We start from the raw sequence: 16,976 nt of genomic DNA, 5'->3' as shown, positions 1-16,976 counted from the left end.
GTGGACAACTTGACATATTGCTTTCAAACTCTCACCACTTCTGGTGCATTTGTTGGCAGCATACAACTTGGATTCTGGATTTTAATGCCAAATCACAGATCTCTTTGATTCACGGCTGTCAGAAATGCACATTAGAAGATGCTTCGAGAAGTTGTATCAGGAAGTGTGAGATGACAGCACGTTGGTTATTTTTAAGCTTTATATTGGTTTATATATAGCGGAAGTGATTAGGATACTTCAGCTTTTTCTCGTCTCCTTGCTTCCGTATTCCTCACATTTTCTGAGGTTTTGTCAGGAGCGGTTGCTCAACCAGGTTTTCGGTGCTTTCACTTTGTTGTACTTGTTATTCAGTGCTGTAACCTCTGACTCATGTATATTTTTGGGCATTTTGCCTAGTTTGCATCTGAAATTGCAAAGGGAAAGGTATTTTTTTGATATTGGGTTGCATGGTATCTACCAGCTTTAAATGTATACATTTGTTAAGCATTCTGACTAATATACACAACTACAAAAAAGTATATTAATAGTATTAAGACTTTCATGTAACTCATTTCACATTTTAGTTTTATTGTTTGACATAAAATAATTGGGCTTTGCCTGTCTGCATATTTGTCTCTAATCAGACTTAAAGAAATAGCACACTGCAGTTATGAAGACATGGGATTTACATAGTCATGGTGATTTGTAGAAGTGTCTGTTTCAAAATGCATTCATGGTTTTAAAACAGTCAGAAATGAATAAACTTGATATTTAAAAGTGTGCTAGAACTTGTTGTTTACCATGCTGTTTTTCCTGAGTCAGAAATGCATTGAGATGAGCCAAGGTGAGTGTCACCCATGCTTGTCCTAGGCCTTGCCTCGTAGGGTTCAGTCCACAGGAACTTAAGGAAGAATTTCTTGGCAGTGAGGGTGACAGCCTTGGAACAGGCTGCCAAGAGGTGGTGGAGTCTCCTTCTCTGGAGTTCTTCAAAACCTGCTTGAACGCAGCCTGTGCCACGTTCTCTAGGTGACCTTGTGTGTGCAGGTGGGTTGGACTGGATGATCTCTAAAGGTCCCTTCCAGCCTTAAGGATTCTGTCTCCTGAGGGGCTGAGAACCTCCTTAGGAGTTAACTAGGTGTTATAACTTAGTAATTTCTACTCAATTATTTTGCATTGCTAGTCTCTTTGATTCAGAGTCAATTTAAATGTAGTCATTTGACTCTGAGGTTAATGGACTGTAGCCAAAGTCTGTGTTCAGGAGGTCATAAGCTCCTTGCAGACTCCGTTGCAGTCCCCACCATGTGATGTTTTCACTTTCTCTTTCTTAGCCAAATGACTTTACAACCCCAGTAATCATGATTCATTTGAAAATACTGCCTTACATGTGAATTCATTAAAGCTTTAATGCGGAAGTTATTTGAGGTAATTTAAGCAAATTTATAATTGCTTCTGAGCCATATAAAAACTCATGCCCTCCATGACCTATGCTCTTAATTCTGGTTATGGAGGGATGGTGTTTTCCTAATAATGACCCACTGCAGATCATGCTGAGACTCTATATCCCTGTCAGGTTAGGATGTGAATATGGAAAGCATCTTCATTCTACTTAAGTGTGTGCTTGTAAGAATATCATTGTATTAAATTTCCTGATCTTTAAGAAACCTCAGAATGTCATTTACACCTTGGAGAAATACTTGTTAGGCTAAATGGTATTCAAATGCAGCTCCAGCAGATTTTTGAGGTGTGGTTCATGGTCTAACTTACACTGCTTGACCAATTTGATTTTGTACGGACAGATTACATTCTCAGAAAGATTTCAGGTGTATAAATGGTCCTGCCTGTGAAAATCTTTCTAAGTAAAAGAAATGGGGAGGCAGGCAGTGGCACGTAGGCATTCTGTAAAAATGCACTTAGGCCATGTCTTTCTGTTTGTCACGGGTCTAGTAATTATTTTGTTTTAATGTGAAAGTTTAAATTAAAAATCTGTTAGAAAAACACTGTGCTACATTTGTATGGAAGCTTCAAAGTCTGCCTCGTTATCGAGGCCTGCTTCTGAGGTTTTTATCCTCTTTTATCTTCACTCTTTGAAACAAAGCTATTTTGAAGTATAAAACAGGTAAGGTATCTTTTGTAATGGTTTCATGAAAAGGAAGCTGAGAAAAAAATCTGTAAGGCAGATGAAATGCAGGCAGAGGAGTGTTTAAAAGAATGAAAAGGAAAATGGTAATAGAATTCTGCCAGATTACAGGCACGAACTATTTCTTTTGGTTTACAGATCAGAAATCAACATCAGGAACCCTACTTTAAATTATTTTTAACACTGATACATTATATTGAAACAATTCATTCCTTTGAGTTTTTGAATAAACTCATACATGATAAGTAAAGTTTTGCATTAGTACAATTCTTTGTTTTACAGCAGTCAAGAGTTCTAGACTTGTGGAGTATTTCTTGTTGAAATGGTTTGGAGGTAGTCCATTAATCTCCTCGAGCTATTATAAATGTAGAATATCTCCATACATGAGCGTAGCAATCCAGATGCATTTTTTCTGCTGTAGTTCCTGTTCTTGTATACCACCCTGCACTAAAACCTTTCTGTTTGCAGTCTCTGGTCAATAAGTTTCTACTTGAAGGGAAAGAATATACTGCTCCTGTACAGATCAGCTCTAGTCCTGAGCTTGGCATGGTTCTGCAGTTGACATGGGCACTGGCTTTAATTCCATTAAGCAGTTAATGCCACAGCAGTAAGCTGTGAGGAAGGCTGTAACTAGGGACTTGTTTAAAGGGGGGTAATTGTCACTTGAGGTGCTCAGGACCCATGTGAAAGAAGACTCTGCCACAGCATGGACGTGGTTCCTGCAGGTTAGAACTTGTGGAGCTCTAACAGAAATGTAGTGCTGGTCCCTGGCATCCTTGTGGCACAGGGTGGGCATCTGGGGAAGGGAAGTGGAAAACTGCAGCTCTGAGAGCTTCACTGAGACTGGGCCTTTCTGGGTTCTCTCCTAAAACCATGGCTTAAAAAATGTCTCGTTAATGGCAGGTGGTTAAGCTTTGACACCTGTGTGGGCAGCTAGAAATTGCTGTTTGTTGAGGCGGTTTTGTTCTGACTCTGCTAGGGCAGATCACCTCTTACAAAAGAAGCAGAGGGAGAGTCTACTTCATGACTGGAATCAATTTTATACCCACAAATGGCCAGAGAGACAGAGAACAAGCTGAATTGTGTCTCTACCTGGTTTTCTTTGTGCATAGTGTCACGTAAGAGACTGAATTCAACTGTAAAAGCTGGTGCAACATCTTGTAACCCACTGGATAATTCAGGATTTTAAAAGCAGCTTTAAAATAATCCAATATCATGTTGGCAGACAGCTTTCAGGAGAAAATTGTGTTCTGAGATCCAACCAGCATGGAGCTCGTGTTAACTAACAAACCCTATATTCAGAGCTGTGCTGACGTCTTTAATTACACCATCAATTATGCTAATTTTAATGCATACTTGAGAATGTGATAAAAATAAACTGGAGGAGATTATTCGTTAGCGGCAGTTTCATGGCTGAGCTGAACACTTAAAACGAGGCTGGAGGCACCACTTCCTTATGTGCCATAGGGAATAATTCCAGATAGGAGGCAAGCAGCACAAGGTGAGGAATGGTAATTCTTAGTTCTGTTTTATGGGTCTTTGGCCTCAAACACCAAATTCCCTCCTGCACCCCTGCAGTGCTCTGAGCTCTTAGCTGGAACCTGGGGGAAATGGGTTCCTCCTAAAGGAGGGCTTTGGTTTCTTTAAAATGTTCATTGCTTTGGGGCTAACCCAGAATGTATCTGGTATTGACTGAGATGCTTTAATGACCCTATCAGCTGGACAGACTGATTCTGTCTGTCCTACTCCTGTTTCTGTCATTTACATGGTGCTGGTCTAGGGCTGCCTAACTATTGTTTTCAGTTGTACCTGTATTTTCATAGTTACTTCCTTTGGAAACATTGTATTTTATGTAATAGTGGGCAAATCACTAGAATAAGAAGCTTTGAGCACCTTTGGAGAAGCATGTAAACACTCTGCTTGACTTGCCAAAAATCTCCATTTCTTTTATATTTGTAGTTCCCCACGAAGGGGAAAAGTGCAAAAGCAGCCATTTTCTTCAGAGATTACACTTATGGCTTGCAAAAATTGTGGGAAATAGCTTGCAGTCTGGATTCAGGCTCTGTATTTGGGTTTATCCTGACTGTAGTATCCGCAGGTTGTATCTTCTACAAATGCTGCAGTCCCTTCTACTGCACATCTTGAAACCTACTGATTTTAGGCAACATGCTCTAAAGTCATACATAACTTTCACATTAGACCTCTCAGAATATTTTTAAGGTAAAATATAGCTTTGATACCTCGTAACTAGGGGAGCTGTAATATCCAGCCATTTTTAGAAATAAATTATCTAATATTTAGTTTTCTAGGACATAAATGGATCAACAGAGCTTTTCTGTGGCCAAAGAGACTGTGCAAACTGTGCAAACAGTTGCAGGCATAACACATCTTTTTCTGTTTAACAAAATTTGCTTTAATAAAACTTCTTTTCATTATGATATAGTGAAAGTATATTATGCTAATAATACAGGGGATTTTCAGGAGCCTGCAGAGCAATACATTTAGTTGTTGTGCCTTGCAAGTATACTTGCTGTTAAGTATTCCTGCACCTTTTCCAGATTCTACCACAGACTGCAGAAAAAACACTACAGAAGACCAACGTGGTGACTGAGAACCTTTAATCCATCTTGCAAACAACTGTATTAAGTTGCTTTCTTAAAAAGAAAACAAATACTGCATGTACTATTGCTGTTTCATAATTCTTGCACTCACATGCATCATATGTGCATATGACTTGTGCCTAATGTAAATAGTTTTCTCATATCAAAGGATAGCATCTACAAAAATTAGCTATATTGGAATAACAGCAACTCATTTTTTTAAGAACCAATTTTTTAAAACTTCTGTGAATGAGCAATATGTGTGGTCATGATGGCATATTTGTATAAACTGCATCAGGAAGACAGCTAGGAATTTGCCAGGGTCAAGCACTCTGAATTCTTTGGGTTTTCCTTGTCCTTTTTTCAGTCGCTGAATTCAATCACACCAACACTGGTAGAAGAGTCAGGTCTTGATTCCCTTGAAAGCATGTGGTGAAGGCTGTCTGAACAGGAGCTGCGCTGGCTCCCGCTCCTCCTCTGAAGTGTCCATGGGCACTATGTTTGACTGCCTCACTTTTCCTGCTCAGGAACGGTTGGTTAAGCCCTTCAAAAGGGGCCCTATTTTAAGGCATTGCATGAGTGGAGTCTCTACTCCCTCCTTGCTTCTCTTGGCTCCTTCTTCCACAACCTGGAGGGCCACAGAAGGAAGCAGCAGCCAAGCGGCCATCCTTGCTGTCAGCAGCAGCTCATCTGAAGCTACTGAAACACACAGCTGGAGGCTGAAAGTTGTACAGAAAGCATCTGTGTGTGTGCTGTTGTATATGTGCTGGGGGAAAAAAAGTTTCTGGAAATACTCAGAATTTTCATATGCCCCTAAACTTTTGCGCTTGAAGGATCTAACTTAAATGTGAAATTTTTAATAATACATAAAATATAGTTTATGCTAACTGCTGCTAGAAGGAAACCCTCTATTGCAATATCTGTAGATGAGTTTTAGCTGTTCGGCAATGCATCTAACCTGTGCCAGCTGGGGTTGGCCATATATTTTGTACTGCTTGCTTTTGAGTAAATGCTTCAAATTCATTCTTACAGCTAGGTGTTGTAAAGTTTTCTATTATATCTCTACTGACTTTTAGTAGAATGGATTTCTATCTCTAATGATGAATTCTGCAGGAACTTCTTTAGTGCTTTCATATCCCCCAAGGATTTAACTGTGGGATTTGCTACTGCTGTTGAGCAAAAGGTGAAGTAGTGTTGTGTTTGCCCAGAAGCAGACCGGGAGCCGTGTAGGGCTTTATAAACAATGTAATTCCTATATTCAAGAGAAACAGCCTGCTACTTCCATTTAGGTATTCTAGGTGCATAGCATCAATATGTTCTTCCAAAGCTTTAATAGCCTGAAGCACAGTATAAAATGAAATTGCTGGTGCCAAAGTAAAATTAGACTAAACAACTTGAGCATCTAGGCTCGTGGGTAATGATAAAGAGCAGAAGACTGCCTGTCTGTGGCTTGTCCCCCAGACAGTTCAGTGCTCCTTACTTGAGGTGCATATCAAGCAATCCAGTGTCTCACTTTCTTAGCCTGCTGCTTAACATTTGCAGGTGTCTTTATGCTTTGAGGGCCCTAATGCACATGTAGATTAAAATTGCACAGCCTTAGGCAAGATACAGAGATGAGAGAAATAAACTTATTACAACAAAGCAGTGCTTCTGCTAAACTCCTAGTGCTTTTCCTTAGTCTTGCTTACTTCCTCCTGTACAAAATCAGACAAAAAAACCCACCCAACCAGACCTAGCATTCTGAATTCAAGAATCTGTCATCTGGCATTCAGTAGATCAGTGATCTGGGCTGCATAAAACGATCTGGGGGTTTGTGTGGCTGCCTGGGAGGGTGGAAGTGTGGGGCAAGAAAGAGGAGGTCTGAACTGGTAGGAGGAAACAGCCCTGAACAAGGGGAATCTACTGCCAGGGAATCCTTTATGATGGAAGGAGAGATGGGGAAGTTGCCGCTGTAGAGGTTTTTAATGCCCATTACCTAGCAATGATTTCCATAGTAAATAAACTCAATCATAAATGCCATCCAAGTAACTGTTTATTGCTTGCTATATAGGTTGCTATTAAAATTCCCTGCACTTAATCCTCTTCCCAGCCTCTAAACCCTCGCAAGGGAAAGGGCTGCAGACACCAGGGATTTCACAGATAAGTTGCTGCTTTAACATGTTCCTGTCTCTAAGCTTCTGAAGAGCCTTCCTTGTTGAGAGGAGACCCTCAGGTTAGAGAAGGGAAGATGGCACCGGATCATCCCTCTGTGTCTGCAACTAGTCTGTGGGTAGAGCTAATAAGAAGGGGGTAATATCAGGCTTGCTCTGTCCTACTGTGTAAAATAAAGCTCTTTTTGCCTATGGCTGTAAATAATACCTGGAGGGAAATGGAGAGAACAATCATCACTTCAGGATTAAAAAGAGCTGCTGAATCTTGCTCAAACTAGAATGTATTTAAGTACATCATGAATGGGGACTTTCCTATTTCCCTGGGTTTTATTTAGTTTCATCCATTGAAATTTAACTTTTTAAATGTTTTCTAATCACTCAACATGGGTATCAGGAGAGGTGTATGATTTCACAAATATGTATTTTTGGCCCTTAGTTATTTAACATTTCTGTGTTTGTAGTCTGTAATAAAACACAATTATTTCTATTAATGCTTGCAAATTGCAGAGAAATCGGGAATGATAAATGAGAAAAGAGGAGAAGACATTAAAACAGAAGATCATAATGGACTCTGGTTTTATGGTTTATTCTTATATGTATTTTCCTTCAGTGTATACATACTATCTGCATGATTTGATATACGTACACAGGAAATTCTTTACAAAACTTACTGGTGAAAGAGACATTAATCAAAATATCAACTTTTATAGTAGCATGTTGCAAGAGTTTGGATAGTTTTTTGTGTGTATGTGCTTGTTTCCTACACTTTTGAAAGACCAGAGAAAGTTATCAAATAATATTTTCCCTGACTGCCACGTAAACACTATATAGGTTGTTAAATATACCTAGTGCTGTACATATTCTTTGTAAAACATTAAATTTTCATTTCAATTATCTTCATTTTAATTCAAGAAAAAAACTATGATTTAAAGGAAGTGATTTGCAAGATGAAGTTATCCATAGCCTGGATCAGACTGTCACAGGGAAGTACTTGTGTCCTTTATGTAGACGGTTTAATTAGTGCATGAATGGAAAGAAAAAATATGGTCTTCATTAGCTTTGTGTTCTTTGTAGTCAAAACAGAATTACCATTAGATTTCTGCTAGATAAAGATTTTAAAAACAGTGCTGGTTGGGTGAATGTAGCCTTTTTTGGGGGAAGGCAGCTAACCGCTTGGCTGTGCTGAACCTTTGCAAACATTGCAGCCTGCCTAGGAAGCCACGCTGCCCATGGAGTTACTTGGATACGCTTGCTCTTGGCTATGGGAGTAAAACTGCCTTCTCTTTTCATATGTAAATCCTATTGATAGACTGATACACCCATTTGCTTGTGTGCAGAAATTGTCCTTTAGCTGAAATACTTGTTTCTGGCCTTTGGGCAAGTGCTTGGTGAGAGCAGAGCTAACTCCACTTCCTTTTACATGCAGTGTAAGAAAGAGCAGGCTCTCCTGATGGAACCAGGGTGTCTGTGACTGGCACTTTCATTTCTCTTGCCCTTCTAGCTCTTTAACTGTGGTGGGGTTTTTTTTCCATTTTTGCTAAGACAAATGACCAGAATTATTCACAGCGTTTCATGTAATACCATGATTAATGAATGCACAGGAACCATTAGCTTTACTTTGCAGTAACTGTTCTGGTGATGCTTCTAAAGATCTTAGGTCAAGCTACCGTTAAGATTATTGTTACACATCTGAAACACTTCCTGACTTAGCATGCTTCTTGCACATGCAAATATCCACACTTTTGCAGCTCTACAGTTTTCACACCTGCACCGCTAACTGCAGTGTCACTTTTAACTTGTTTTCCACATTGCATGTTATATATGGGTTTTAAAAGAAATGTTCTTCAAATAATACTTTTTTCCTCATGACACTTTATTCTTGAGCTTAATCTTTAATTGCCCATGAGTGTGAAAGGATCAAAAGCATGGTCACTGTATATTCTCTGGAAAGTGAAAATTTATAATATCCTCACTTCAGTGTTTTCCCTTACGATGTGTTGAATTTGGTCACTGAGATAGACTTGAATATTGAGGACTATACTAATCTGTGAACATAACTTAATCAATCTTATGTCCTGCCTCAGTAAGCCCTCTTCCCTTTGCACTTGAGCACTGTTTGCATAATGAAGAGAGACAACTTAAATGTCTTTTTTTCTTAGAGAAAATTACATTTCAGGTGAGTTGGGGAATACTGTGGTGTAAGGAAATGTGTCCTACTAACAACCTCTAAATCTGTATGCGTTCATGGGTCCTGTATGATTCTCAAAAGCAAGTTTGAGAAGCATCTTCTCTCCATTCACATGCATCCCTCTTCATACAGTAAATAAAATCATGCTCATGATGAACGCAAAATAGGTCCTCACCAGAGCATTTTACAATATAAGGAAGCAGGTTGCTGAGTATATCATGCATTTGGTTAAAACCCATGACAACAGTCAACCCAAACTGCAAAACAGTTGTGCTTCTTGGGAGATGCCTGGCCACATGATAAATGAAATGGCTTTTATGGATTTGGGTTCTGCTGCAGGCTGCAACAGATGCTTTTGCAACATTTATTTGACTATCTTAATGCAAAACTAACAGCAATCTAATGGTTAAATAATTAACCTCATTAATACGCTGTCAAAGGGAAGTTCCAGGAAAGGTAGCTGATGCTGTGGATCGATGTGCATGTAGACAGTTTTTCTGGGGTCACTGATGAGGCAGTGTAGTCTCTGGCGTTATTTTTTCTTTTCCCCATGGTAACTTTAGAACAGTACATAAACACACTCCTGGCAGAAAGAAATGTATTTTCTGGTACTTGATACCTTCACCTAATCCTAGCCACCAAATTGCTGAAGGCTTCCTTTTTTATGCCCTTTCTGCACTTTCTCAAAGCAGTGACTACACTCCTCTAATGCCACCTGTGCGCTCATGCTCTCACCAGCCGTAGTATCAAGGTTGTGAAATGTCATTTTCCTCCCCCTTGAAATATTATCAAAGGCTGAAGTAGTGCTTCAGCAATCAATACTTCTGTTTCTCTTCTTCCAGATATTCTTCTCAGGCAAAGTTCACGTGTTTGTAGGGCATAAACCTTTGAAATGGTCTGGTAGGTCACCAGTGTTGTGACCAGCACCTCCTTGCAGTATTACTTATCTCCTTTTTTTTTAGTCTTTTTGTATTCTGTGTGGACATGTATTTGCATGTGATGTTTATGATGGACTCTAAAATACTGAGTGATGTTGAATGGTATTGAGGAGATTCAAGAGCCCAGCAGATGCTGCTCCTGGCTTGTTGAGGGGGAGAGAGAATATAGGGAGGAAAGGGATCCATGTAGGAAAGATACTAAAAAAGCATCATTGAAGGTTTTAGATTAAGGAGTCAGGTATTTTGATGTACAGAAGAATAAGGAATGCTGGTACACCTGGAATTTTCAGTTTAGTGTGCTCTGTTGTAACCTTTGCTTACAAAGTGGTCTGCCTGGTTGCCCACAGTGCAACTAGGAAGGAGCTTTTGAGACAGCCTGAGGTGGAGCTGCAAAAACAAGAACTTTCTTTGAAGTGAACATGTCAAAAGCTACTGGAAGGCCCCTGCCCTTTGAAGCTGTATTTTCTAAGCTGGTTAGAGGTAGGTTACAAGCTCTAATCTCCTGGGAAAGATACGTTAAATAAGTCTTTAAACTTATCCCTTTCTCATTGCAGTTTTTATTACACATGGTTTATTGTAAGAAACTTCCTAGGAGTTAGCAAAATTCTTTTTCCTCAAACAATGCACTAGCCAGGCATTAGAGTTCTCTGTGGCTCAGCAGAGCTAAGAATCTTTAAACATGCCCTCAAGTGGCTTGTCTGTATCGCATCTTTACATTTCTGTTTGTCTGATGTCTTAGTTTTTTCCAGGTCTGAGAGTGACTGCTCCTTTCAAGGGATAAAGGACGCATTTTTAGCAACCTAAAGCGACTAGATGGCGACTTTGATGTTTGTATATGTTTATATTGTAGACAAGCTTCAGGCAATGGTGATTTTTGGGGGGATCTGAGGGGTGGAAGAAGGAATTCCACTTATGGACAAGAATTAAACATCTCTGACAAAGCAGGTTGTTTTTCTAAGGTATGCTAAAGATGTTCTGGAATTTGGGTGGCTAGAATGAGTCATGGGGAGACAGATCAGTAGACAGTCTAGTAGCTAGACAGTTGTGCTTGGGCTGGGTGCTGAAGTTGTCATGATATGAAGTTCAATACATGGATTTATATTCTCACATGTAAGGGATGCATGTGTATGTTTTGGTAAATAATGTGATACTTATTGTGACTTACCATCCCCAAAATGATTATGCATGGAAGGTTATGTGAAGAAACCATCATAGTGTAGTTGTACATGTATTTTTAGAGCATGATCCTCTAGCTGAAGTGTTTCTTTCAGGGCTACTTTCCAGGCTGAAAGAAACGGAGAAGCTGCCGTGGAATCATTTCTGTGCATAACCTTCAGTTTTTATTAAAGCTTTTTTCTTTTTTTCTCTTTTTTGCTGCGTTTACAAGCTAAAGCAGCTGTGAAAGGTGCGAGTATATAGTTTGTATTCAGCAAAGATCTGTCATTTTGTGCTTACTGCAAGGCAAATGGCTCTGCCAGTTGGGGCTACAATTTATCAAGCTGGCAGAGTGACAATTTTCATTGCTCCTGAAAATTTATCATGGATAGTCATTTGTGAAGGGTTGACTCTTTTGTTTGAGCCGGCATCTTACATTTAGACTTATCAAAATGGCAATTATTAATGCCATTAACCCATGAGGCAAAGTTCAGCTTTGTCCCGGGACCGTCAGGTATGTTGCCCTGACAGAGATTTATCTGCTCTGGTTTCTTCTAGGGCATGTGGGTCTAAAGAGCAGATATAATGCAACAAAACACTGTCTTCCTAAATAACAGGGAAAGTCATTTTTGTCTTGGTTGCTTTAGCAGGAAAGCAGGGTGAAAGGGAGGTGGGGGAGTAAGGTAAAATATTAAATATTGATGGTCAAAGTTATTTTTATGTTCTTTGCTCCAACTTCCTTATTTGTCCACAGAGGCTTAAAGAGCAGCTCAGAGTGTTAGAGCATCTCTATAACCCTGCTCTTCAATAAGACTTTCTTCCCGTTGTGTTATAGCTGGTAGCTCCTCGCTGTGTACCGGCAGTGCGTGTGTGCAGACACAGGGCTGCATGGGCTGCGCGAGCGGCTTGGTGGATCTGCTGAGCATCCTTGTGCTGGCCTTGCTGCAGGGAGAGAGCATGCCTATAACACCATGTGTATACATCTCTGCATTACCCTATCTCAGACTTAATGCGCCACCCCCATGAGTTAAAGGCAGCCAGCTCTATAGTAAAAAAGGAGTTCTAGTGTTCCTGCTGCTATTGGAGAAATGGAGCAGAGGTGTGTTAATTCTGAGCAGAAAGCTTCCTGTGTCTGCAAATCTCCTTTCCATCCTGGGTTTTCTGGTTTATGAAAAGAGGATGTGCTAATCTAATATTGAGTTGATTATCTGAACGGATGTTTTCACTGGGTATTTTCCTGTGGAGCGGCTACAGTATGAGGTGAGCAGTGTAGCTTGCGGGCACTAACAGGCAGCAGGATCCAAGTTCCTCTGCCTGTCCCTAACTGAAGCTCCGGGGAGAGGAAGCAACAGACAAATCCATTCCCCTAAATATTTTTTTCCTTGGCAGCCTGAATGGTTTTGTCAGGCTGACAGAATTCCCGTTTCCTAAGTGGCTCCGAGTGCCCGCAGGTTGATGGGCAGCCCAGGCCCGCAGAGCTCGTCGGCCTCTGCCCCACACCAAGATGGCGGCGCTGCCTCAGGGGAGGAACCTGCCTGGTAACTGCCTAGTCTGTTACTGTTGTGGCCCCCTCCTCCTCCTCAGGGCTCTCTATTAACGTGATTATTGTTACTTCCACACCTGACTTGTTGGTTCCCTTGGCTTTGCCCAGGAAAGTGTTTTGGGGGCTGGGATGTTGAGGGATAGTGAGAGCGCTGTGGAGCTCTGTGCCGAACAGAGGAGGGAGCGGGCAATGGAGCTCCTCGCAGCACACACAGAGCTGAAGGCAGGATTTGTTTGATATCCAGTGGCCAGCGAGGTTAAAGAAATGAAAGCTGGACATAAAAACAAGCTGTGTCTGGAAAGAAACCCTGAGGTGGGAACTGAACTCCAGATCCTCCCCAGGCTGCGTGCACCAGGTGGCGGAGGGGAGTGCTGAGCCCCCTGCCTGTGCGTCAGTGAGCTTTTGTAAGGATTATTGGAAAATATTGTCATTGGCCATCATCCTTGTATGAGAAATATAACATACGGAGTCTCTTTTTCCATAGATTTCAAAATAAAGCATCATTGTCATATCAGTGTCAGCAGGAAAGAGCTGAAAGAAATCAGTTTGCTTTACAGGGCATCGTCGCGCACTGGAAACCTTGGTACTTGATTCCCTTTCCTCTCAGAGCAGCAGAGACTTGAAATGATTGTGCTTAAAGTAACTTCCATAAAATGAGTGTTAAGAAAAAGCAGAATGAAGCTCATTGGCAAGAGGGCATAATCTGTAAGGTGGTATTGGACTCCCTTCCTATCAGGCACGCACAATTTTGAGGTCTGACTCCTTTCTGGAGTGCTTCAGGAACCTCTTGGCTCCTCCATAAAAATGCACCTCTTCCTCAATTAGATTATAAAACATACCAACTTCTTCTAAACAGTAGACAGCAAAAAAGGTATTTTTGATCCAATAAGAATATAAACTCTATAAATGAAACCATTATGTTTTCAAAATCCTATACATAATCAAGTTTAATCATAAGCTTGAAACATACTAGCATTCACAGTTAAAGTGCAGCACAGTAATTTTTTCTGCCCTCTGGATAAAGCATTTAATCTAGTTAAAAGAAATGCTCATAAACCATCTCTAGAGAAATCAGCACATTAGCACACAGGAGAACACACTAAGCATCTGAGGAACAAATTTTGGTTTTCCCGATGGGAAGTAGAGACAGCATTATGTGCATTAACTAGCAGGGTTGCCCTGACCTGCTAGTCCTTCATTCTCTCCTCTGCCAAACAGAATTTTCCCTCTTTTAAGTTGCTAGAGACTTATATTGCTAGCTTGTCTTCTCTATGCTTGTTTTATTGCTTTGTTTTTTTATAAATAATGGACATAGATATTACTAGGACATATAGACTCAAGAAAGAACAAAAGTACGTGAGATAATTGGTGGGATACACATAGGTATTTTGTGTTATCCCTGAATGTTGCATTCTTAAATCAACTTTAGGCTAATTTTACTCTGTTATTATATATTTATTAATTCAGACAGTATTGTGGCTTGCTTTATTTTGGAGATTCTTCCTCTCATGGTCTTTTCAAAACTGCACATTTTTTTAAAAAAGCTTTTTTATGTTATTTTTCTTTTTATCTAATTTATTAAATATTCCCACTAGTAGGATCATAGATCAAGCTTTCAGCTATCAAAACATAACTCGTTTTGGAGCTCAATACAGAAATTGAACCATCAGTTCAAACAACACACTAGTTGTGAATTAGAACTTCAACTCCTTTTTTCAGTCTTTTTCAGCTTCTTTAATTTTGTCACTTATTTTTAATCCTTTTTATAGCACTTGGTGCAATGGGTGCCCTATTGTTCCATTTCTGTCTCCTGGGAGGTTTGGATTTCTTCTTTCCCACTCTTCCATTGCTGTATGGACTCCACTCATGCAATGAGGTCTGCATCACTTCAGGGTCTCACAATGCATAAAGCTTAACAAAATTTAGCTTTAATAGTCAAATCATAAAGCAAAACATAAGTAACTAATGGAACTGAGGCCTGTGAGAAAGGGAGCTTGTAAAATGCAGTAGGAATTAATTTATCAGATATGCCTAACCTTGCATTTGAGAAAGTCATTTGAGAACGATGCTCATCTAAACTAGAATTTGAACAAAAGTTAACAATCAATTGAATTATAACAGGCACAGATTCAAAGAGAAGATCTTATCCTTTGCAAAGATAGCACAGTGTTGCCCTTGATTGTCTCTGAAAAGCTTTCAACGTTTATGATGATAAGGACTTGCTAGGAACCCAGAATCTAAATCTTCACTTTAGTATCCTATTTGGCTCCCTTCTCTGAAATGTACTGGAGCGAAATACCATGAAACCTCAAGACCCTGAAGATTGAGGAGTAATTTTGTATTGAGCATCTGTTTTTTTTGTAGCTTATTGATCCATTTTTACTGGAAGCTGAATAAGAGCAGGAGCCTTAGATCTCATATGCTTAGGAGAAAATAAGGTTCTGTGAGATCTTTCAGCAGTTGCAATGTTGTTAATGTAGAGGCAAGTTCTGACACGGTGGGGAGGAGTTTCCCCTCTGTGTGATGCCTTGCGATTTAGTGCTAAATAATAACCACTACTTTCAATTTGGTGTCTTTTCTAGAATCAGTAGTTAGGGGCTGTGTATTGTTGATGAAGAGCTGTTAGATTTTAAAAAAAAAAAAAAAAATCCTGTTTCGATTATGAGGTCTCATATAGCACTAAAGTCTAATGTTTACACAGAATGCCTTTTCCACGCAGGACAGCAAATGTCAGATTAGCTTAAGGATTGTTCTTTACTAAATTTCCTTTGGGCTTTCCTTTAAGTGAGATAGATGTGAGGTGTTTCAAATGTTGGTAGATTTCATAAATCATTTTTTACCTTTTTTCTTGTCAAAAGCATCATGTTCCCACATGTCAACAGGAAATTCCCGGTTTTGAATTAATGTCTAACCTTAAGAGGAAGAGAGAGCCTCTAGCAAGGGAGAAGTGCAGGTTTGGCTGCAATATGGGTGGCAGGAGTGATCAGTGGAAGTTTTAAGAGAAAACTCAGACTTTTCTGTTAACAAATGTGACTGGAATATACACCTTTAAGTCATCTCCACAAAAGTATTTGCTGATAACTACTTCTTACTGTGGAATATCTTCAGACACTTGTTCTAGGTAACTAGCAGTTACTGAAAGAGCATTGGCCATACCTTGTCCCTAGGCCATCTACAGCTGCTGGTTTGGAAAACAAATTGGCATCTATCTTGAGTCACTTGCAAATTCTCCTCATAACTCATGTTGAGGCTGAACTGGAGTTAACTGTATTTCCTAATACAGTGGTTGTCACACACATGCAACACTGATGCTGGAGCTGTTGGCCTGTAGCCAACCTTGACTCTTCATCCTGTCTCAATATCTTGCTGCATTTAGGCAATCTGCAGGGTTTTCCTGCCTGGAAATGTGTCCAGTGACACATTGCTTTCCAAGCACATGAATGTACTCTTTGCAGACAGCAAGTGCTGATCAGTAATGATGTGTGGTAGAGCTGGTGCTGGAGGACAAGACATCAGCATGATTTTCCTCTTCATAGTGGCATTGGTAAAAAGTGCGCTGTAGGCTTCAGACTTGATTTCCAAGGATCATTTCACAGTCCTTGCTGTGGGAATGGATGCAAGATCTCAGCAGGCAAAAGGAGGATGTGTGAGAGATCCTCGATCATTAGAGGAAGAACTGTCAGTTCAGAGAAAACCCCTAGGGGTGACGGATGGCCTTGGGGCATTTGGCTGTCAAAGGAGAAAAGAAAATGTTTCCTCTCAGTGTTTGTGCATTAGCTTTTGCTTGTTAAAATGCAGTTAGTGGTGCTTTCCTATTTCAGGGCATAGCAGTGATTCACTAATAGCAGTAAAATTCCCTCATCGTAAAATATACTAAAATTTATCTGCAGATTAGAACATGTTTCAAGGACCTGAATCTGCAGTAGACAGTTTCTCCCCTCCCTCTGCCTGCCACATGGCCACCTTTTCATGGATTGGTTATTAAAAATAAAATAGTATGAGGATTAGAATAAGGACTAAGACATTACACTTCTACATACATAAAATAGTCTTCTATTTTCAAAATGACAAGGGGAGCTTCAAAACAGTGATTTACAGGTTTTTCAACTGCAGTCTCTGCTCTTCAGTAAATGTCACTAGAAATCTGATGAAAATATGTACATCCATTATTTACAAATAAAAAAAAATCTTTAAAATGCAAATGGTTTGGTTTCCCCTGAGATTGCAGAGAATCACATGTTGAGTCAGGTGCAAAACATGACTGATTTGTTTTTTTAATAGTTATT

Source organism: Nothoprocta perdicaria, unplaced genomic scaffold (assembly GCF_003342845.1).
Source record: "Nothoprocta perdicaria isolate Ctin4 unplaced genomic scaffold, notPer1 scaffold_17, whole genome shotgun sequence".
Taxonomy (NCBI): domain Eukaryota; kingdom Metazoa; phylum Chordata; class Aves; order Tinamiformes; family Tinamidae; genus Nothoprocta; species Nothoprocta perdicaria.
The sequence above is the reverse complement of the archived record's forward strand: the minus strand, read 5'-3'. Positions refer to the sequence as shown.